We start from the raw sequence: 24,138 nt of genomic DNA on the forward strand, positions 1-24,138 counted from the left end.
AGGGTCACGATGAAAGAGTGTGTAGCCCCGGAATCAAATAATTCATCAACAACACAGCCACCAATGGAAACGGTACCTCTCACAAGGTTCAGAGCTCTGTCCGACTGTTGGCGATCAAGGGTGTACACTCGACCCGTAATTGGTGGAACGACAGGCGTCGCCGAAGGTGGAGCAAGAACCATATGAAGAGGGGTCGTCTGAACTACTGCAGCCCTAGCAACTAAAGAAGGACAATCTCTGGCATAGTGTCCCTCCTTGCCACAATGGAAACAAATAATCTGACCGGTGGAACTAGGCCAACATGTGATCTTCCACACCCAGTACACCTGGGAATAATGGAAGGTCTAGCTGCACTCCCCTGCTGAGTCGGTGTCCTCTTAAACTGGTTCGACGTCTGCCTAGCAGATAATTGCTTCCCTTTGCCCTTTCCCCCAAATTTCCTGTCTCTCCAAGTAGTTGAGCCACTAGCTCCCTTCACCTCTGGCTCTCCAGTTTTCCTTTTCTTATTTCTTATACAAACATCCTCAATATCTCGGTACTGCTGGATCAAAGTACCAAAGTCTCTGGATGCAGTTCCAGCGATTTGATCTGCTATCTCTCCATTAAGTCCTCTACGGAACTTAGCTGCCAGAAATGTAGGTGTAGGCATAGTGTAAGAACCCACACTGCTAATTAAGGAAATTTATTAGATAATTATGAGATAATTCTATAATTGCCCTAATAGTTATTATGACGCTCTAATAATTATAGTAAGTGAGTAATAATGTTGAAAGTCGTTTTTCTGACGAAAAGTGCAAATACCGGTTCTGCTAGTCGATATAAATGCGTACCGAAAAAGTATCCCAAAAAATTATAATAAGTGCATGAATATTCCTAGAATAATATGTAGGACTTGTAAAATGAGTTTCATGTCAAAATACTGAGTTTTGGTGCCAGAACTGATACTTGCTATGAAAAAGCGCGTACCGGAAAGGTGCTGCGAAAAATATGATAAATCTTGTAAAATTGAGTAGGTTCAGAATCCTAAGTTTGGGATTAAAATGCTAAGCGTAGCTATTTTTGCTAATACTGTGTGTTTGATGTTAAGTGAGCTATATATATGACTTTTGGGCTCAAAACCCTAGGTTATTCTATTCCTACGTGACCTTTGGAGGCTGATCAACCCTTTGGAACTGTTCCATTGCTGGTCACCTTGCACCTTGTGAGACAAGTGGCCTTTTCTTCCTTGTTCTTCATTGAATCTTCTCCCAAACACTTGAGTGAGTAAGTGCTGGCCTTGGTGGTGAGTAGGGAACCTCTTTCTGAGTTTAGGTTCAGCATTTGTGGGGCTTAAGGAGCTGTGATTCTGAGTTGTGAGGGTTAAACCTTTGTTCATGTCATTTGTGGTGCCAAGAAGTGATCTTTTGGCTTAAAGGACCAAGCTTGGTGTGCCACTTTCATTTTTGAACCAAGTCAGAACCTTGGAGCTGAGTTTGGAGCTCCAAGTTACCGCATTTTCGGAGTTTTAGTGCATTGGAAGGTATACCATGATCACCCTTGTGTATTTTGATGTTTTAAGCTTGTTTAAGCAATTAAAAATCATAACTTGAACCATTTGATAAAAGGAAGGTGTTTCTGGGTTCATAACATGTTAATAAACATCTGTTTAAGGAGTTCTTAGACTCCAGATCGAGTTTGGATCATTGGAGGTCGATTTTACCTTTAAAACTCAGTTTTCTGCATTCTGTCGAAGAAGTATTCGAATACTTTTCGGGCAGTATTCGAATACTTCCTGGAAAAAGGAAGTAATCGAATACTTCGCGAGACAGCAACGACCTAGTTTAGTAAAATTGCGATATCTCGAGCTTCAGAGCTCTAAATTGAGTGAGGTTTAGACCTATGTGAATCTAACATATAGGACTACAACCCTGAAAAATTTTCAGATCCATTAGATAAGTTTATCTCTCTCTGTGTATGTTTGAAATCGAGAACCTATTGCTGGAAATTTAGTTTGTTGTAGGAACTTTGAAAAAATCATAACCAGAGTTATACAACTCCGATTGAGGCAAAAGATATGTCGTTGGAAAGCTTGAGATGTCTAGTTTAACATAGTAAAATCTTAGAGTATTTGGTAAAGATTTGCAATGTTAGTTTTAATCTGGTAGTTGAATACTTATGGCAGGAGTATTGGAATACTTTTCTGGGAAGAAAAGTATTCGGATACCTTTGAAGAAGTATTCGAATACTGGAGAGTATTCGAATATAGTAAGGTTTAGTATTCGGATACTTGGGTATTCGGATATTGGGGGGAAAGTATTCAGATACTTGGTAGTATTCGAATACTTTAATGAAAGTAATCGAATAATGAAAGAAACTGACCTTGAAGGTCGAGGCATGTGAGAGGGAAAAACAAAATTTTCGAGCGGAATAACACATACCATATCAAGAAACATGCTTTAGGGCATGGATGTTACCTTGTTTGCTTTCCAAAACTGGAGGATGATCAAGATGAGGCTTGAAGATGCAAGCCCTCTAATGTTGATCCACACCACCCTTTGTCAAGACGGAAGAACTCTTCTTCAAGGCCACCAACGAAAACACCAATGGAGGCATGCTATGCGCCCAATGTGTGAAGGAGGAGACTAGGTCAAGGTGTTTAGAAGAGTGAATATTCAGCAAGAATAGACACAAAAGTGGCGCATGGTTTTCTTTGAAAAAGGCTAGGTTATTTCGAAACTCTCTTAAGAAAAACCTCAAAAGAAACCCACAAGGAGATGAGAGAATGAGTTAATTAAAAATCTGATTTTCTTCACTCAAATAAGGCCCTATATATAGCGCACACTAGGGGGATGAGTGGAGTTGTTGCAAAATTCAAATCTTGTCAACAACCTCCTCTCACATCCTCATGATATCAAGTGAATATCTCAACAAGAATCTGACTCAACAACCATCATATGGCCAGCCATATGGTGCGCCCCACTTGGCCTCATAACAGTCCAGATACATTGAACAGTTGCATTCAAACTTGAACCAACTGTCTCACTTATTCTCTCAACAAACCAAATCTGACTGGAGCTCATTTGGTTGATCCTATGACCATCATCAGATACCTAAATCAGCGCCCCATATCCTCACTAGAAGATTCTCAAAGATCTCCTCTTGATATTTGGGATTTGTTCCAACAAGATCTTATCTTATCCTTTTATTATGAAACAACTTTTCATAGCCAATTCAAATTCGAATTCAAACATTTGAATTCAAACGTTCAAATATTTAAATTTTAAATTCAAATTCAAATTCCAAATTCAAATTCAAATTTCAAATTCAAAATTCAAATTCAAAATTCAAAATTTCAAATTTCAAATTTCAAATTTCAAATTTCAAATTCAAAATTCCAAATTCAAAATTCGAATTTCAAAATTCAAATTCAAAATTCAAATTTCAAATTTCAAATTCAAAATTCAAAATTTAAACATTTGATAATTAATTTAACTAATTAAATTAATTAGTAATGTCTTGGACCATCCAAGCCCATTAACTAACCATGCGCCCTTTTTTCCTTTTGGTGGGCTTCTAAACTTCTTCTTGGGCTAACAACCATTATTAGGCCCAATACCTTTAATGCTATATTGTCATGACAATAAGGTGTTAGTGTGTGACTCATTAGGCCCAACACAGCCACTGACATAAATGGGCTTGGGCCCAATAAGCCCACAACCCATCTAATGACAACACAGAGCACTAGCAATGCTTTGTTGCCCCAGAGCTAGTTAGGTTAATGACATAATCATCCTATTACACATATTTGGTTGCCGTATGTATTTCCTTTCGTCTCGGTTACCTTCCCATAAAAGCTAAGGTAAGGAAACGTATCAACCCTTGCGGTTTAGGGTAAGCTTTATTCGAAGTAGGGATTCTTCAATTTACTGACTCTAAAGGCAGATCATCTCATGATCTCTTTTACTATGCATAGATTCCCGAGTCCCTGTAAATGTCATCCCGATTTCTCCGGTTTATAGATAACCTAATCTCTCACAGAGATCTGACGAATTCCTTCAGCTTATCACCCTAGCCCTGTGCTCTTTCAGGACAAGTCCAACAGTATACCTATGATTCTCCATGTTTCAGGCAGACGAGGTATACAGTCAAAGCATGCCTTCTAGAACACAGTCTAGGTAATAACTTCTGGTCTAAGGAAAGACATACCCAAATATAAAAAGACTACTCTAATGATACTCTCTGTGAGATTTCCTCATACAGTCTCTTTTATGGGTCTGTTCAGTGCGAGCTATACCGTTATAGATCCACCCACGACTTTAGCTAAGACATCTCCATATCTGTAGCTCATGAGGTCTTTACCTTGCATCCGAATACAAGTAGATAAGTCGTGCTAGTCTTACCCGAGATCACTGATCCCCATTCTCAGTGTCTCTAGACTAGGAACATAAAATTAGGAATAAACATCCAATATCCTTGAATCCTCATGATCGTGATCTCATCACAGATACTCAAGAGATACCTATTTTATTCCAAGGGGTTTATCCAGTTAACAGTAAAATCGAGACAAAATATGAAACAAGATAAAGAATGCTTTTATTTATTTGCGACAATACAAAGGTCTACATCTATGTCCTTATTTAATCATAAGATTGTCTGTAGGACACCCAAATACTAACAAGCTCCCACTTGGCCTAGAGCCAATCAGACCTAAGTCGTATACCCAAAGCCTCATAATGACTATCATGTTTTCTCTGAGAAACAACCTTTGTCAGAGAATCGGCCAGGTTATCATCTGTGGGAACATAATCCATCTTTACATCCATTCTATCAATGATTTCTCTAATCAGGTGATATCTGCGGAGCACGTGCTTAGATCTTTGATGAGACCTAGGTTCCTTTGACTGCGCAATGGCTCCAGTGTTGTCGCACAGCAACTGTATGAGCTCATCTACGCTTGGAACCACCCTAAGTTCAGATATGAACTTCTTGATCCACACGGCCTCCTTAGCCGCTTCTGAAGCAGCTATATATTCAGCTTCTGTCATTGAATCTGCTGTTGTCTCCTGCTTGGAACTCTTCCAAGATACTGCCCCACCATTTAAGGTGAATACGAACCCTGACTGTGACTTGCAGTCATCTTTGTCACTTTGAAAGATGGCATCAGTGAACCCTTTCACTCTTAGCTCATCAACCCCACCATAGACCAGAAACACATCCTTAGTTCTTCTTAAGTACTTAAGGATGGTCTTGACTGCCGTCCAGTGACCCTCTCCAGGGTCCGACTGGTATCTGCTCGTAATGTTTAAAGCATATGAGACATCTGGTCTCGTACATATCATGGCATACATGATGGATCCAATAGCCGAAGCGTGTGGAATTCCACTCATGCGATCCTTCTCAGCCTGTGACTTAGGACACATGGCCTTTGAAAGATGTACCCCATGACTGACGGGAAGAAAACCCCTTTTCGACCCTTCCATGCTAAAACTCTTTAGCATCTTGTCAATATACGTGGATTGAGATAAACCCAACAGCCTGTTTGATCTATCTCTATAGATTTTTATACCAAGTATAAAGGCCGCCTCTCCCAAATCCTTCATGGTGAAGCTTTTTGAAAGCCACTCTTTCGTCGTTTGTAATGTGGGGATGTCATTTCCTATTAACAATATGTCATCTACATAAAGTACTAGGAAGACGACATTACTCCCACTAACCTTCTTGTAAACACAAGGTTCATCCTCGTTCTTGATAAAGCTGTTACTCTTAACGACTTCATCAAAACGAGTATTCCAACTCCTTGATGCTTGCTTTAGCCCATATATCAACCTTTGAAGTTTGCATACCATATGCTCCTGATCTTTGATTTCAAAGCCTTCAGGTTGTGTCATGTACACATCCTCCTTCAAGAACCCATTCAAGAAGGCAGTCTTGACATCCATTTGCCAAATTTCATAGTCGTGATATGCCGCTATTGCAAGCATGATCCTAATAGATTTGATCATGGCAACAGGTGAGAAAGTCTCATCATAGTCAACTCCTTGTCTTTGACGATACCCTTTCGCAACCAACCTTGCTTTGTATGTCTCAACGTTGCGATCTGCATCAGTCTTTCTTTTAAAGACCCATTTCTTACCAATAGGAACTATTCCTTGCGGTTTACGAACCAAGGTCCATACCTTGTTTTAATCCATTTCAGATTCCATGGCTTCAAGCCATCTAGAAGAGTCAACATCCTTGACTGCCTCTTCGTAGTTACTTGGTTCATCATCCTCAACGGTCTGCTGATTCTCAATCACAAACCCATACCTCTCGGGTGGATTGATGCCCCTCGTTGACCTACGGAGTTGTGTGTTTACTTCTCCATTGGAGAACATTGCCTGCGGAGCAGACTTGGGTTCCTCAATCTGTTCATGTGGTTCTTGAACTTCTTCAAGATCAATCTTACTCCTACTAGCTCCTTGAGAGATCAAATCCTTCTCAAGGAACTCAGCATTCTTTGACACAAACACTTTGTGTTCATCCATGGAGTAAAAGTAGTATCCCTTAGTACCTTTGGGATACCCCACAAATAGACATTTAGTACTCTTAGCACTAAGCTTGTCTGATGCCAACGCTTTGACGTAAGCCGGCGATCCCCATACCCTGAGGTAACTCAGGTTGGGTCTCTTACCATTCCATATCTCATATGGTGTGGTCTGAACAGATTTAGACGGTACCCTATTTAGAAGGTATGCCGTTGTGTCTAGGGCATATCCGCAAAACGATTTTGGATGTTGAGTCTCATTCATCATAGACCTGACCATGTCTAACAAGGTCCCTCTTCTCCTTTCGGAGACACCATTTTGGTGTAGTGTGTAAGGTGCAGTAAACTGCGAGAGAATTCCATTTTCTCTCAGATAATTCTGAAACTCATGGCTCAGATATTCACCACCACGATCTGATCATAATATCTTAATCATCTTGCCACGTTGTTTCTCTACTTCATTCCTAAACTCCTTGAACTTTTCAAAGGCTTCGGATTTATATCTCATTAGGTACACGTACCCAAATCTTGATTTGTCATCTGTAAAGGTAATGAAATAGGAGTATCCTCCTCTAGCCTCTATAGACATTGGCCCATAAACATCAGTGTGAATGAGTTCTAATAACTCACTAGCCCTATGACTCTCAAGCCCCTTGGGCTTGTGACAAGTCATTTTCCCAGCTAGACAAGATTCACATTGTCCATAGGATTCCAAATCCATGGAATCTAGGTATCCATCTGCATGCATCCTAGACAATCTTGTTTTGTTTATGTGCCCTAGTCTACAATGCCAAAGATAAGATTGATTATCTATCCTAGGTCGTTTCACAGCTACATTGAGCACTTCAGTTCCCATTTCCAGAACATACAATCCATTTATTAATGAAGCAGTACCATAAATAATATCATTCAAAATGATAAAAAATGTATCATTCTTAATACTAAAAGTAAAACCATCTTGTTCTAAACAAGAAATAGAAATAATGTTTCTAGAAATGTTCGGAACATAAAGACAATTATTCAAATGCAGTAAAATGCCCGTAGGCAAAATAAGGTCGGCATCTCCAACAGAATGAGCAGCAACCCTTGCTCCATTGCCAACGCAAAGATCCACCTCGTTTCTCTCCAATCTCCTTGGGCTCCTAAGCACCTGCAACATATTGCAGATATGAGAACCACAACCGGTATCCAATACCCATGAAGTCGGATTAGCACAAGAATAATTTATCTCAATCATGAAAGTACCTGAGGCAGAAGCATCACCATGCTTCTTGTCCTTCACACTCTTCAGGTAGTCTGGACAATTCCTCTTCCAATGGCCTTTCTTGCCACAATGGAAGCACTCAGCATCGCCTTTGTCCTTGGATGCTTTCTTACCCTTCTTGTTGCCCTTCTTCTTCTTGTATTTTCCTTTGGGCTTAAGAGAGTCACCTTTAGCGGGCTCCTTACCCTTACCCTTACCCTTGGCCTTGTTAGGCCCACCAATCAGAAGAGCTTGTGTCCTATCCTTCCTGATAGACACTTCAACAGTTGTTAACATGCTTAACAATTCAGGCAAGCTCACAAGCATCCCATGCATGTTATAATTCACGAGGAATTGTGTTCAAACACCAATATACCATAGAAAAATAATTTGAATCAAATAAGAGTTTGTAAAAATCATGAATAATTTATCACCAGAAAATTGATTGTAAGTAATTTGACACAAAGTAAATATGGATTAGGAATTAATAAAACAACAAGTAGTCAGAAAACAACTTTCCTCCATGATAACCCATGTAAAAATTGATCATATGATGAATTCCTTTCCATGTGATGTTAATCAACCTTTTACTTATCATCAAGATGTAATCCCTTACTACCCTGATAGATACATTAATCAGAAACCCCAATCCCTTGGTGATCTCTTTCTTAATACATGCATGAAATACTAAAGTTTTAAGATTACATCAGAATTCTAGCATCAATCCCTTGAGTACTAGAATTATGATGTTGAGATTATCAAATGCAGAAGTCATATAAACATCCCTGTTCTATACTACTTCCTTGATAGAAATAATTAACTCAGAAAATCTCAAATCAACACATGAAAAATACTTCATCATATTAATCAAATCAACATAATATTATCATGGAGTTCCATTGCATTCAGACTACAAAGACTCTACTCAGACATGACTAAAGAATAGATAAGAGAAGAAGAAGCAAACTTCATTTCCATGTTGAAAGTCTTCAATCTCCAAACTATTACAAAGAAATCCTAAAACTAAAACTAAAGAATTTAGAGAGAAGTCTGACTAAAGTTTAAGAGAGAGAGAGAAAGTTCAGATCCCTCAGATCCAGATCCCCTTCTAAGTGTCAAGGCTTTGCCTTATATAGTGTTACAATTAAAAACAGAAAACTGATGTGGGCGCTAAAACGTCCATAGGATTCCAAATCCATGGAATCTAGGTATCCATCTGCATACATCCTAGACAATCTTGTTTCGTTTATGTGCCCTAGTCTACAATGCCAAAGATAAGATTGATTATCTATCCTAGGTCGTTTCACAGCTACATTGAGCACTTCAGTTCCCATTTCCAGAACATACAATCCATTTATTAATGAAGCAGTACCATAAACAATATCATTCAAAATGATAAAAAAAAATGTATCATTCTTAATACTAAAAGTAAAACCATCTTGTTATAAACAAGAAATAGAAATAATGTTTCTAGAAATGTTCGGAACATAAAGACAATTATTCAAATGCAGTAAAAGGCCCGTAGGCAAAATAAGTTCGGCATCTCCAACAGAATGAGCAGCAACCCTTGCTCCATTGCCAACGCAAAGATCCACCTCGTTTCTCTCCAATCTCCTTGGGCTCCTAAGCACCTGCAACATATTGCAGATATGAGAACCACAACCGGTATCCAATACCCATGAAGTCGGATTAGCACAAGAATAATTTATCTCAATCATGAAAGTACCTGAGGCAGAAGCATCACCATGCTTCTTGTCCTTCACACTCTTCAGGTAGTCTGGACAATTCCTCTTCCAATGGCCTTTCTTGCCACAATGGAAGCACTCAGCATCGCCTTTGTCCTTGGATGCTTTCTTACCCTTCTTGTTGCCATTCTTCTTCTTGGATTTTCCTTTGGGCTTAAGGGAGTCACCTTTAGCAGGCTCCTTACCCTTACCCTTGGCCTTGTTAGGCCCACCAATCAGAAGAGCTTGTGTCCTATCCTTCTTGATAGACAGTTCAGCAGTTGTTAATATGCTTAACAATTCAGGCAAGCTCACAAGCATCCCATGCATGTTATAATTCATTATGAATTGACTGAAGGAAGGTGGAAGTGAGGCCAGGACTAAGTCATTACTCAGTTCGGCATCCATCAAGAAGCCTAGATTTCCTAGCTTCTCAATCAACCCGATTATCTTAAGAACATGACTGCTAACAGACATGTTCTCAGACATCCTTCAAGAGAACAGTTCTCTAGAGGCCTCATACCTCTCATGCCTACCTTTAACGTCATACAACTCCTTGAGATGTAAGACAATAGAGGGAGCATCCATATCCTCATGTTGCTTTTGTAGTTCAGGTGACATGGATGCCAACATGATGCATACTGCCATCGTATCGTCATCCATGTGTTATTTGTGGGCCTCAAAATCATATTCCGCGAACCCATCTTCCCCTTCCCTAGGAGCTACGGGTAATGGACCATCAAGGACGTAGGCAATCTTTTCGGCCCTAAGAACAATTCTCAGGTTCCGATACCAGTCCATAAAGTTTGAACCGGTCAGTTTATTCGTATCAAGTATTGAGCGCAGTGACAGTGGATTAGTCATACTAAAAACTGAAAAATGTAAAGAAAGATTAATTAACATATTGTCGTGTTACAATTTATTAAAGACTTTAAATAAATTTCCCCTCTCACTGTTTTATCTAAGTCAATGACCCTTACCATTTGACTTAGGGTTAATCTACTTTTTTTTTTTTTTTTTTTTTTTTGATAACAATCTACTTTTAGATTTTACCTTAGTGAGATTAAGAGTGCGATTATTTATTTTAACCCTCGTCTGAGACTGCAAGATTAATTTAAATAATGGGTTGATCAACAGTATCTCATACCCTCTCTTAACATTAGGTTGACAACTTGTTGGACGTTTAGCAAGTGCACTAGTCGTACAAGTAATAAAATGATGAGTAAAGATCGTTCCCACGAGGAATTGTGTTCAAACACCAATATACCATAGAAAACTAATTTGAATCAAATAAGAGTTTGTAAAAATCATGAATAATTTGTCACCAGAAAATTGATTGTAAGTAATTTGACACAAATTAAATATGGATTAGGAATTAATAAAACAACAAGTAGTCAGAAAACAACTTTCCTCCATGATAACCCATGTAAAAATTGATCATATGATGAATTCCTTTCCATGTGATGTTAATCAACCTTTTACTTATCATCAAGATGTAATCCCTTACTACCCTGATAGATACATTGATCAGAAACCCCAATCCCTTGGTGATCTCTTTCTTAATACATGCATGAAATACTAAAGTTTTAAGATTACATCAGAATTCTAGCATCAATCCCTTGAGTACTAGAATTCTGATGTTGAGATTATCAAATACAGAAGTCATATAAACATCCCTGTTCTATACTACTTCCTTGATAGAAATAATTAACTCAAAAAATCTCAAATCAACACATGAAAAATACTTCATCATATTAATCAAATCAACATAATATTATCATGGAGTTCCATTGCATTCAGACTACAAAGACTCTACTCAGACATGACTAAAGAATAGATAAGAGAAGAAGAAGAAAACTTCATTTCCATGTTGAAAGTCTTCAATCTCCAAACTATTACAAAGAAATCCTAAAACTAAAACTAAAGAATTTAGAGAGAAGTCAGACTAAAGTTTAAGAGAGAGAGAAAATTCAGATCCCTCAGATCCAGATCCCCTTCTAAGTGTCAAGGCTTTGCCTTATATAGTGTTACAATTAAAAACAGAAAACTGATGTGGGCGCTAAAACGTCCATAAGTGACCGTTTTAGCGTCCATGCTTTACGTATGCTCAACTGCTTTTAACTGATTTCAACGCTAAAACGTTAAGGAATGACCGTTTTAGCGTCCAAACTTGGTGGATGCTCAACTAACTTTAACTGACACCAACGCTAAAACTCTTGATTTGGACATTTTAGCGGTGAAGACCAGAATCTTTTTTCCACTTTAGGGCGCTAAAACGCTTATTGCAGGCCGTTTTAGCGCCCAAGACCAGCAATTTTCCATCTTCTTAGTGCAGCAGCGCGCTAAAACGCTCTGTGTGGGCGTTTTAGCGCTCATCACCAGCAAGTTTTGGCCTCTTCCTGTAGCAGGGTGCTAAAACGCTCAGTGTGGACGTTTTAGTGCTCAAAACTTAGGCAATTTTTCTCCTCTTGAGCTCCAAAATATTCTTCCTTCTCCAGTTGTCTTTCAAGCTTTCTTTTCCTACAAGAATCATACAAATTTCCAATAAAGCTCTTGAACTTGTAATTGAGGACATCTTAGGACATTAACCTTGTTTTTCATCATTTAATCACACAATTTGATCCTAATTCCTGCTAAAAACCATGATGAACTAAGGGTTCATCACAATTCCCAGATTTGAATATTGTTGTCCTCAGCAATAACTTTAAAGACAGAGAAAGACTTGAGATTCTTTACACATGAAATTTATGAGGTTGGATTGAAACATGACAGATCAACTTTCCAAGATACAATCTAACAACTCAGCAATCTATCTTTTAATATGACTTGCTTAACCTCATCACAATGACTTTCAACAGATCAGTAAGATGAAATGCAGAGACCTTCAACACAAAACACCCCCTCACTTGGAACTTCTCAAAAATTGTGAGAATAAACTCTCTTGCACTCTAGTGTCTAAGGGTGTACTCATCACTCAATCTCCACTGCACTCAAACTACTATAAGCTTGCCCATCTTCTCACTTTCCATAGTGACAGTGATTCATAAGCAGAACAAAAGAGGCTTTGGTGGTATGACTTGACTAGGAATAGGATTCTGTATAGAAGAAGGAAAAATGGCTTGGCACGTAGTTGGCTAAAGGTAGGATTTGATGTTGCAGAAGGTTAGATAGATGAATCAGATTCAGATAAGAGGAGGATCACTATTGAATTTATCTATGTACTCCTTAATCCTTCTCATTCTCTTCTTCCTTTTCATTTACTCTTTTCACCAACTTTTCTACAACTTTTCTTTTTCTTGAACTTCCTTCCTCCTTTTCTTCCAACTTTCAACACTTTGTGTTGTTTTGATTTCCCTTTTTCCTCATTTCCTTTTTCTTTTCCTTTTCCAAACCAAGCACTTTGTGCCTTTACTTCTTTTTTTTTCTTTTTCATTCTTCTTTTTCTCCAAATTTCCAACACTTAACACTTAATATTTTTGTTCATTGCAGAAACACCTTTCTCCAACAGAGCTTTCCTCCTTACCCCTTATCTGAACACATAATCTGAAAATTTAGGATCTGGAATAAGTGCAGGGCTCTTAGTTTTATCACAAAAAGTTTGGCTTAAGGCTTCCATGCAATAGGAAAATTTGGTTCAAAAGAAAAATGCCTCAATGAACTCTACTTTACAAACCATGAACTATTTCAAGTTAGAAACAGGGCAAGTTCTAGAGTTACTCATACAGTGAAGTGCTCTCTGAACAAAAAAATTTCTGTATAGGCTCAATGTCTCACAGTTCAGAGTGCATGCTTGAATTCCTCTATATACATCAAACTGATCTCTCTACTCCTCACATAGCATGAGTATTGCAAACATATCATTTAGCACACATGCAAGGATTTCAAATTGCATCAAATTTTTTTGATCAATCATGTAAAACTTTGATCATCCTATCCTCATAAAATTCACATCATCTCAACTCTAAATCCAACCTTTGTACATATACAACACTACCTAAACTACCTAAAACTACATTCACAAGAATTTAAAAGAAAGGATTGAGATGTTTCCCTGTTTGTGGCTCATCAACTGTGTGTCATCATCAACTGTGTGATACCACCATAATCATGTCATTCATTCACACCCCATTCCCAGATTTAAACGTTGTTGTCCCCAGCAACTAATTTAAATCTAAAAAGCAGTTGACACATTCTGAAACACATTCACATATCAACAAATAGCATCAGTACTATTTCAAAAGTGCATCATTCAAACAGAGAATCTCAATGTACTAACAAATGTACAAAATTAAAAATAATACCACAGGTAACTAAAAGTATCCAAAATAAAACCATAAAAACAGAAAATGTGTAAAAACAAAATGAGGAGTCTAGTCAGTAGACTCTTCATCATCACTAAACACCAAATGAGCCTGGATCAGCAGTAGGCAAGGGGTTGTACTCAGGATCAATACCCCTGTCCTCATCCATAGCACCAGTATCAGCAGCAGCAGCAGTGGTCTCTGTGGTAGTAGCATCAACACCAGGCTGTCTCTCTGAAGTGTGTGCAGCATGGGAAGATGTAGCACCATCAGCAGGCGCAGCTCCATCCACATGATCAGCATAGTGAGTCCGGGCCATTGCCTCAAAGGCTTCCTCCTCATCAGAATGAGGGTATACAGCAGGCTGGTAATCAATAACATCTAAGCCCTGAGCCTCACATATAGATTTCATCATCGTCACCATATATGTCTGAAATGAGTGCTGGCTGGACTGCATAAACTGGAGACGCCTGCGCAAATGTCTCATACGGAAGTCAGTATTCACCATCCATTGCTCCCCCGACCGTAGCCTCTCTTCTAATTCATCGTCACTCTGAGCTGTAGATTTCCTACCAGGAGTCAATCCTGTGACCTCCCCTCCTCCTATCTTCAATTGCTTTGTTATCATTGCGGCATCAATTGTAGGGTGCAATTTAGTTGGTGCCCCATTATCAGTAACATCTACACCAGCTTTCTGACAAAGCAACTGAATCAAGGAACAGTGACCCAAAGCAGCAGAGTCACTGTCAGAGTGAGCCATATCATAAATGTTGTCCTGAAGAAGAATAGGAAGTTCCACCTTCGCCTTTGTCATGATAGTGTGAATCAGGACAGCTCTCTTCAGGATGACCTCTGCCTGGTTGGAAGAGGGCATGACATTTGAGATTACAAAGTGAAACCAGACTCTAGCCTCACCATTTAAATGCCTCAACCAAATCAACTTAGGAGCAACCTTATCCTTGGTTAACTCCCAAGTTTCACCAGGTTTGGCTATAGTCTGCAAAATAGGCTCAGCTGCCCCCATCTTGGTCCAGGTTTCAAAGTCTGGGTCACTCCTCCTTGGTGGAATTTCAATATTCTGCCAGTTCTTCCTGAACTCACAACTGGCATTATTGATATAGTCACAAAACCTTATCTTCAGCAGCTTTTGGATGGTGTGAGCATCGTACTTCACTTTCTTTCCCCTCACCCAGCTAGTGAAGGTCCTCTGGCCTCCCTTGATCTCCATTAAACGCATTAGCAAAGAATTCCCTTGCTATGTTAGGGCTGCTATCACCCAATATTCTTCCAAAAGTTGCCCAATCCCTGGTCTTCAGCTGAGACTGAAACTGAGGATATTCATCCTTTTCTAGAACAAATTTTCTTTCTCTCACAAATGGCCTCTTGGAAGTCTTGTCAGTATAACGTTTCTCATGTTCCTCACTTTTCCAAAAGTGAGCATCAAATTGTGGGGTAGGCTCAGCCTCAATATCTCCTCCTTGATTCACTCGGGCTCGCTTCTTATATCTCTTCTTCCCCTGTGTAGAGGGAGCTGGTTGAGAAGGAGAAGACATTGTGCCTACACAACAAGAGAAAATCAGTCCAAATGTCAAACAATTACATATCATGAATCCAATTCCACAATTCCCAGATTTAGAACTCTTGTAGTGGGGAATTTGGATCAAAACATGTATGAATTACAACCCCACAATGCCATAATGTAGACCCTCAATTTTGTATGAAACAGGGCCTGGGCGCTAAAACGGTCACACTGAGCGTTTTAGCGTCCTGGCCTTAAACGTGTGTAAAAACTGGACGGGCGCTAAAACGTTGAAACCAAACGTTTTAGCGCCAGGCCAATTTTTGGGTCAGGCATTTCCACGAACACCTTGTGTGTGTGTGTGGGTGTAAAAACAATTTGGAACCAACAGTTGCTGGATTTGTTGTCTCAGCCCCAAAATATCAGTCAAAAGCAATAGATCTGTAGGATAATTCAAATAAAACTAATATCAACATGCAATCCTAAGAATGATACAAGAAATCAACATGTGAAATGCCCAAATAATTCCTATGATTCAGATATGATATGTGATAGAGAGAAAAGAGATGAGATACATACCGTGATGTTGATGAAAGGATATGGAGGAAACTACGAAGAATGATGATACAAATGTGAGAGAAGAAATCGTGTTGTGGAAAAGAGAGGAGAAAGAATGTAAAAGAAAAAGAGAGAAGAAACTCTGTTATATCGAATTAGTGACAGGGCGCTAAAACGTTGGCTTACCAGCGCTTTAGCGTCCTTGTCCAGAGAAAAATGCACACTTTGTGCAGCACAGCGCTAAAACGGTCAGACTGAGCGCTTTAGCGCGGTTGGCCAGAGTGCCTGTATTGGTGTTGTTGGTGAACGCTAAAACGCTCATAATGAACGTCTTAGCGCGCACAACCAGAGAGTTTCATAATGATAGAACTCTTGGGATGCTAAAACGGTAAGAGTTGACGTTTTAGCGCCCAGCACATAGCAAAAAATTTCTCTTTGATTTTTCAAAAAAATTTTTTTTTTCCCTTTTACTTCTTCATCTTATGGATATGGTATGAACATGGAATTACATACCTAGTACAGTGGGTTGCCTCCCACTCAGCGCTTGTTTAACGTCACGAGCCTGACGGGTATGATCTATTTTACCTCTAATAGAGCAACTGTCAGTAGTTGCCTATCCACAGCACTTCCAACATATAACTTCAATCGTTGACCATTGACTGTAAAACTTCTGTCCGAATCCAAAGAACTGATTTCTACAGCCCCATATGGTTTCATGTCTTTTACCACAAACGGTCCAGACCATCTAGACTTTAACTTCCCTGGAAACAGCTTCAACCTGGAATTGAACAGAAGTACTTGATCCCCCACCTTGAAGTCTCTAGGTGTGATCTTCCTATCATGCCATAGCTTTGTCTTTTCCTTATACAAACTGGCACTTTCATAAGCAGACAAACGAAACTCATCCAATTCATCCAGCTGTAATAATCTTTTCTGTCCCGCTGCTTTGGAATCAAAATTCAGATATCTCACAGCCCACAAAGCCTTGTGCTCCAATCCAACTGGCAAATGGCATGCTTTTCCAAACAGCAACTGAAATGGAGACATCCCAATAGGAGTTTTGAAAGCGGTCCTATACGCCCATAAAGGTGTCATCAAGTTTCTTGGACCACTGGGTCCTAGCATTCCCAACAGTCTTCTCCAATATTCTCTTCAATTCCCTGTTGGAAATCTCAACCTGACCACAAGTCTGTGGGTGGTATGGAGTGCTTATTTTGTGCCTCACTCCATACTTAGCCAAGGCATACTCCACCATCCTATTATCAAAATGAGTGCCCCCATCACTAATGATAGCTCTAGGGACTCCAAATCTTGAAAATATATTCTTTCTCAGAAAAGCAATCACCACCCTGGAATCATTGGTTGGTGTAGCTATGGCCTCAACCCATTTGGAAACATAATCAACTGCCACCAATATGTACTTGTTAGAGTAGGAAGAAGGGAAAGGTCCCATAAAATCCATACCCCAAACATCAAAGATCTCCACTTCCTGGATATTGTTCAACGGCATTTCATGTCGCCTAGAAATATTCCCAGTTCTCTGACAGTTGTCACATGCCTCCACAAACTTCTTTGCATCCTTGTATAAAGTGGGCCAGTAGAAGCCACTCAACAATACTTTTGCTGCAGTTCTCTCACCTGCAAAATGTCCACCATATGCAGAACCATGACAATGCCACAACACATCCTTCTGTTCTTCCTCTGGAATACACCGTCGGATCACACTATCTGAACATCTATAGAAAAGATATGGCTCATCCCAAATGTATCTCTTAACATCATGCAGAAATTTCTTCCTCTGTTGCCATGTTAAATCCTTAGGCATCAATCCAGCAGCTTTATAGTTGGCAAAATCAGCAAACCATGGTGGGGTACTGATAGATAAGACTTTATCCCCAACCATCTCTGTTACAGCACATATTGCCAAAACATGTTCATCAGGAAACTCTTCTCTGATCACTACTTCCGGTCCTTCTTGAAGCTCTTTTTCTGTAATCCTGGATAAGTGATCAGCCACCAAGTTTTCAACTCCCTTTTTGTCCTTGATCTCTACCTCAAACTCTTGCAACAGTAACATCCAGCGGAGCAACCTGGGTTTAGCATCCTGCTTGCTTAACAAATACTTTAAAGCTGCATGGTCAGTGTAAACAATAACTTTTGATCCTAACAGATATGGCCTGAATTTGTCAAATGCATACACAATAGCCAGTAATTCTTTTTCTGTAGTAGCATAATTCTTTTGTGCATCATTTAAGATCTTACTGGCATAGTAAATGACATGCAACAATTTATTCACTCTTTGGCCCAATACCACTCCTACAGCATAGTCACTGGCATCACACATTAATTCAAATGGTAATGAAAAATCAGGTGCCATCATGATAGGTGCAGTGGTCAACTTTTCTTTTAAAACATGAAATGCATGCAAACATTCATCATCAAACAGGAATTCTTGGTCCTTGACCAATAACTTGCATAAGGGCTTGGCAATTTTTGAAAAATCTTTTATGAACCGCCTATAAAATCCTGCATGACCAAGAAAACTCCTCACACCCTTAACATTTACAGGTGGAGGAAGTTTCTCTATCACAGAAATTTTTGCCCTGTCCACCTCAATTCCATTCCTAGACACCTTGTGTCCAAGAACTATACCTTCTGTCACCATAAAGTGACACTTCTCCCAGTTCAAAACCAAATTACAGTCTTGACATCTTTTCAAAACAGAATCTAAATTCCCTAGACATACATCAAAATCAGACCCAAATACAGAAAAATCATCCATAAAAATTTCTATGCATTCTTCTATCATATCAGAAAAAATGGAAAGCATGCACCTTTGAAAAGTGGCAGGAGCATTGCATAAACCGAAAGGCATCCTCCGGTATGCGAATATTCCATATGGACATGTAAAAGCAGTCTTCTCCTGATCCTCTGGTGCCACAGCTATCTGATTGTACCCTGAATAACCATCCAAGAAGCAATAGAAAGCATGTCCTGCCAACCTCTCTAGCATCTGATCCAAGAAAGGAAGTGGAAAATGATCCTTCCTGGTTGCCTTATTCAGCCTCCGGTAGTCAATGCACATTCTCCAACCAGTGATTGTCCTTGTGGGAATCAACTCATTATTCTCATTTTTCACCACAGTCATCCCCCCTTTCTTGGGCACGGTCTGCACAGGACTCACCCAAGCACTGTCTGAAATAGGGTAAATCATCCCAGCATCAAGCAACTTCACCACCTCCTTCCTCACTACTTCCTTCATAGTGGGGTTGAGTCTCCTCTGTGGTTGCCTTACTGGTTTGACCTCTTCCTCCATCAATATTTTGTGGGTGCAAAAGGAAGGATTAATACCCTTAAGATCTGAAAACTGCCATCCAATAGCCATTTTATTCTTCTTGAGTACCTTAATCAACTTCCCTTCTTCCTCATCAGACAACATTGCATTAATGATTGCTGGATATGTTTGATCATCCCCAAGGAACACATACTTCAAATGTGAAGGTAATTCTTTAAGTTCTACCTTAGGTGCTCCTTTTGGAATGTCATCAATCTTCTTCTCAAGCTCTTCCACTTCTGGCTCTTCTTGGTAATCTTCTGTACCTGTCTCTTCTTCTGATCTTTGTTCCTCAACTGGGAATTCTTCTTCTTTATTCACTTCTTCCACAACCTCCTGTATCACATCCAATCTAAAACAATCCTCCACATCAACAGGGTGCTTGATGGTTTCAAATACATCAATTGTGACTGTTTCCTCATCCACCCTTAGCAACAACTTTCCTTGTTCAACATCTATCAAAGATCTTGCAGTTGCTAAAAAGGGTCTTCCTAACAATAGAGGACTTTCTGTATCCTCTTCCTCCATGTCAAGAATCACAAAATCCACTGGAAAAATAAACTTGTCTACCTTGACCAAGACATCTTCAACCACACCTTCAGGCCTCTTGATAGATCTATCTGCAAGATGCAGAATAAGATTGGTCTCCTTCAAAGTGTTGATTCCCAAAGCTCTACATACTGTCAACGGCATCAAGTTTATACTGGCTCCCAAATCGCACAATGCCTTTCCCACCTCCACATCTCCTATAGCAATAGAGATACTGAAGCTTCCAGGATCTTTCATTTTTGTTGGAAGCTTCTTCTGGATTAGGGCACTACACTCTGCTGTTAGGGCCACTGTCTCACCATCAGTTAATTTCCTCTTCTTAGTAAGAAGATCCTTCATGAATTTTGCATAGTGAGGCATATTTTCCAGTGCTTCAGAAAATGGTATGTTAATTTGTAAATTTTTGAAGATATCCAGAAATCTTGCATAGTGCTGTTTCTGAATCTCTTGCTTCAACCTCTGAGGGTAGGGAACTTTAGCATAGGGAGATAAAATAACTGGCTGTTCTTTCTTGTCAGCCATCTTCTTCTTTTCCCACTTCATCATCTTTTGTGGGGAAGCATTTTTACCAACTTCTACCTCTCCTTCATTCTTATTGTCCTTCCCTTCCTCTTCTTTATCAATTCCAACTATAACATCTCTAACAACTACTTCCTTCTCACTTTTCTCATTTCTCATCTTCTCTACTTCATCATCAGAGACTACATCTTCAACCACAACCTCTTCTTCATTCTTTTTATTTTCCACATTCTTTTTCACTGGTTGAAGTACCAACCCACTTCTTGTCATAATTGCTTTACAGTGCTCCTTAGGATTCACTAGTGTATCACTTGGAAATTTCCCTTGTGGTCTCTCTGATATCTGTCTTGATAATTGACCAATCTGGGTCTCCAAATTTCTGATTGATGCTTCCTGATTTCTGAAAGAAGTTCTGGTCTCCTGCATGAATGCAGTTGTCTCTTCCCTGAATGAATTAGACCCCTGGATATAATCCTGAGTTGTCTTAGATAACTGAGCAAACGCTTTCTCCCATGCAGCAGGATCACTTGACTGCTCCTTTATATGTGGTGGTGAAGGATGTAATGGTGGATTCAATTGATGGTTGGAACTATAGCTGAATCCTGGGTGTTGATTCTTGTTCTTCCATGGTGGCATATAAACATTCCTTCCCTGATTGTTGTAGTTCCTTTGATTATTCTGATCATACCACACTCCATTCACCTCTGCTTGTTCTGGTGATCCCCCATAATCACACTCCTCTGTCACATGGCCTTTGCCACAGATAGCACATACACTTTTGGTTTCCACAGAGGCTACCTTTTGTGAAGAGAGTTGCTTAATAAGGGTATCTAATTGTTGCTGTTGTTGTCTCTGTGTCTGCATCAGTTGATCATTCCTTGCCAACAGAGCATCATACCCATCCAACCTGATGAATCTTGTCCTTCTGTCAGCCACTGGGCATTATCAAATTCCTGAGATGCTAATGACTCAAAGATATCCAAGGCTTCTTGAGGGGTCTTGGTAGTCAATGATCCACCAGCAGTGGCATGCACCAAGGTTCTAGTGTTAGTGGTCATTCCTTGCAGGAAGATTGCTGCTTGTTGCCATGCCTCAATTCTATGCTGTGGACATTTCCTCAACAAAGTCTTGAATCTCTCCCAAGCCTCATAAATGGATTCTGACTCTTTCTACTTAAAGCTTGTAATCTCATCCTTCAACTTGGCCCTCTTGGATGCTGAGAAAAACCTCTGCAAGAACTTGGTTTGCAGATCATCCCAAGTTGTTATACTTCCTTGTGGCAATGATTGCAGCCATCTCCTTGCATCATCCGTCAGTGAATGAGTGAATAGTCTCAACAGAATTGCATCTCTTGTGACACCATTTATCTTCACAGTATCACTCAACAATAGAAAGTTCTCTATGTGCAAGTAAGGGTCCTCTGCACTGGTTCCAGCAAACTGATCCTTCTGCACCAAATGTATCAAAGCAGGCTTCAGTTCAAAGTTGTTGGGCTCCACTGTTGGGCGCACAACACTCCCAATTGGAGGAATCACTGCAGGAGTCATGTACTTTCCCAGTGTCCTCTGTGGTGGTGGTGGTCTGTGATTCTCTGCCATTATCTCTTCCTGATTTACCGTACTGGATTCACCAATTTCTTGCAACTGTCTCCTTTGCCTGGCTGCCCTTTTTTGCTTCCTCAATGTCCTTTCTAATTCTGGATCATACAACAACAAATTCGGATCAAGTGTACCTCGCATATACCAGAATCAAAGTTGGCCAGAAACTTAACATGAACTAAAAATACTGAAAATAAAAGGATTCAATCTCAGAATTCTATGGTATGAATTAGTGTTGAAAAACAAATTCCCCGGCAACGGCACCAAAAACTTGTTGGACGTTTAGCAAGTGCACTAGTCGTACAAGTAATAAAATGATGAGTAAAGATCGTTCCCACGAGGAATTGTGTTCAAACACCAATAAACCATAGAAAACTAATTTGAATCAGATAAGAGTTTGTAAAAATCATGAATAATTTGTCACCAGAAAATTGATTGTAAGTAATTTGACACAAAATAAATATGGATTAGGAATTAATAAAACAACAAGTAGTCAAAAAACAACTTTCCTCCATAATAACCCATGAAAAAATTGATCATATGATGAATTCCTTTCCATGTGATGTTAATCAACCTTTTACTTATCATCAAGATGTAATCCCTTACTACCCTGATAGATACATTAATCAGAAACCCCAATCCCTTGGTGATCTCTTTCTTAATACATGCATGAAATACTAAAGTTTTAAGATTACATCAGAATTCTAGCATCAATCCCTTGAGTACTAGAATTCTGATGTTGAGATTATCAAATACAGAAGTCATATAAACATCCATGTTCTATACTACTTCCTTGATAGAAATAATTAACTCAGAAAATCTCAAATCAACACATGAAAAATACTTCATCTTATTAATCAAATCAACATAATATTATCATGGAGTTCCATTGCATTCAGACTACAAAGACTCTACTCAGACATGACTAAAGAATAGATAAGAGAAGAAGAAGCAAACTTCATTTCTATATTGAAAGTCTTCAATCTCCAAACTATTACAAAGAAATCCTAATACAAAAACTAAAACTAAAAGAATTTAGAGAGAAGTCAGACTAAAGTTTAAGAGAGAGAGAAAGTTCAGATCCCTCAGATCCAGAGTTCTTTCTAAGTGTCAAGGCTTTGCCTTATATAGTGTTACAATTAAAAATAGAAAACTGATGTGGGCGCTAAAACGACCATAAGTGACCATTTTAGCGTCCATGCTTTACGTATGCTCAACTGCTTTTAACTGATTCCAACGCTAAAACGTTAAGGAATGACCATTTTAGCGTCCAAACTTGGTGAATGCTCAACTGACTTTAACTGACTCCAACGCTAAAACTCTTGATTTGGACGTTTTAGCGGTGAAGACCAGAATCCTTTTTCCACTTTAGGGCGCTAAAACGCTTATTGCAGGCCGTTTTAGCGCCCAAGACCAGCAATTTTCCATCTTCTAAGTGCAGCATCGCGCTAAAATGCTCTGTGTGGGCGTTTTAGCGCTCATCACCAGCAAGTTTTGGCCTCTTCCTATAGCAGGGCGCTAAAACGCTCAGTGTGGACGTTTTAGCGCTCAACACTTAGGCAATTTTTCTCCTCTAGAGCTCCAGAATCTTTTTCCTTCTCCAGTTGTCTTTCAAGCTTGCTTTTCCTACAAGAATCATACAAATTTCCAATAAAGCTCTTGAACTTGTAATTGAGGACATCTTAGGACATTAACCTTGTTTTTCATCATTTAATCACACAATTTGATCCTAATTCCTGCTAAAAACCATGTTGAACTAAGGGTTCATCAGTTATATTCTCAAATCTCCATAGTCTTAATGATACATATAGTCAATCAAGAGATCTTTGATTAAGGTTGTAATGTGGCATGGCTAATATATAGGAATTAAATGTGGATAAGTAGTGTAAGAACCCGCACCGTTAATTAAGGAATTTAATTAATAAATTATGCAAAATTAGGAAATGATTCCATAATTGACTCTAATAATTATTATGAGGCTTTAATAATTATAGTAAGTGGGTAATATTTCTGAAAGTCGTTTTTCGAAAGAAAAGTAGATACCGGTTCTGCTAGTCGGTATAAATGCGTACCGAAAAAGTATCCCGAAAAATTTTAATAAATATATGATAATTACTAGAATGATATGTAGGACTTGTAAAACGAGTTTCAAGTCCAGATAATGAGAACTGGTGCTGGAAACCAGTACTGGCTTTGAAAAAGCGCGTATCGAAAAGGTGTTCAGAAAATTATAAGAAAAATATGTTAATTCTTGGAAAAATGTGTAGTTTCAGATTCCAAAGTTTGGGATT

At 39.1% G+C, this 24,138-nt stretch overlaps 1 non-coding gene across 1 annotated transcript; it reads left to right on the forward strand.

Annotated features, from left to right (window-relative positions):
• The first annotated feature begins 21,344 nt into the window (after positions 1-21,344).
• On the forward strand, positions 21,345-21,451 carry LOC133307007 (small nucleolar RNA R71). Its single transcript, XR_009750993.1, has one exon. It is a non-coding gene; the product is annotated as a small nucleolar RNA R71 (small nucleolar RNA).
• Positions 21,452-24,138: the final 2,687 nt, after the last annotated feature.

This window comes from Gastrolobium bilobum, unplaced genomic scaffold, assembly GCF_033153095.1.
Source record: "Gastrolobium bilobum isolate Gb01-03AN ecotype WA unplaced genomic scaffold, APGP_CSIRO_Gbil_v1 utg3949, whole genome shotgun sequence".
In the NCBI taxonomy this organism is placed as follows: Eukaryota; Viridiplantae; Streptophyta; class Magnoliopsida; order Fabales; family Fabaceae; genus Gastrolobium; species Gastrolobium bilobum.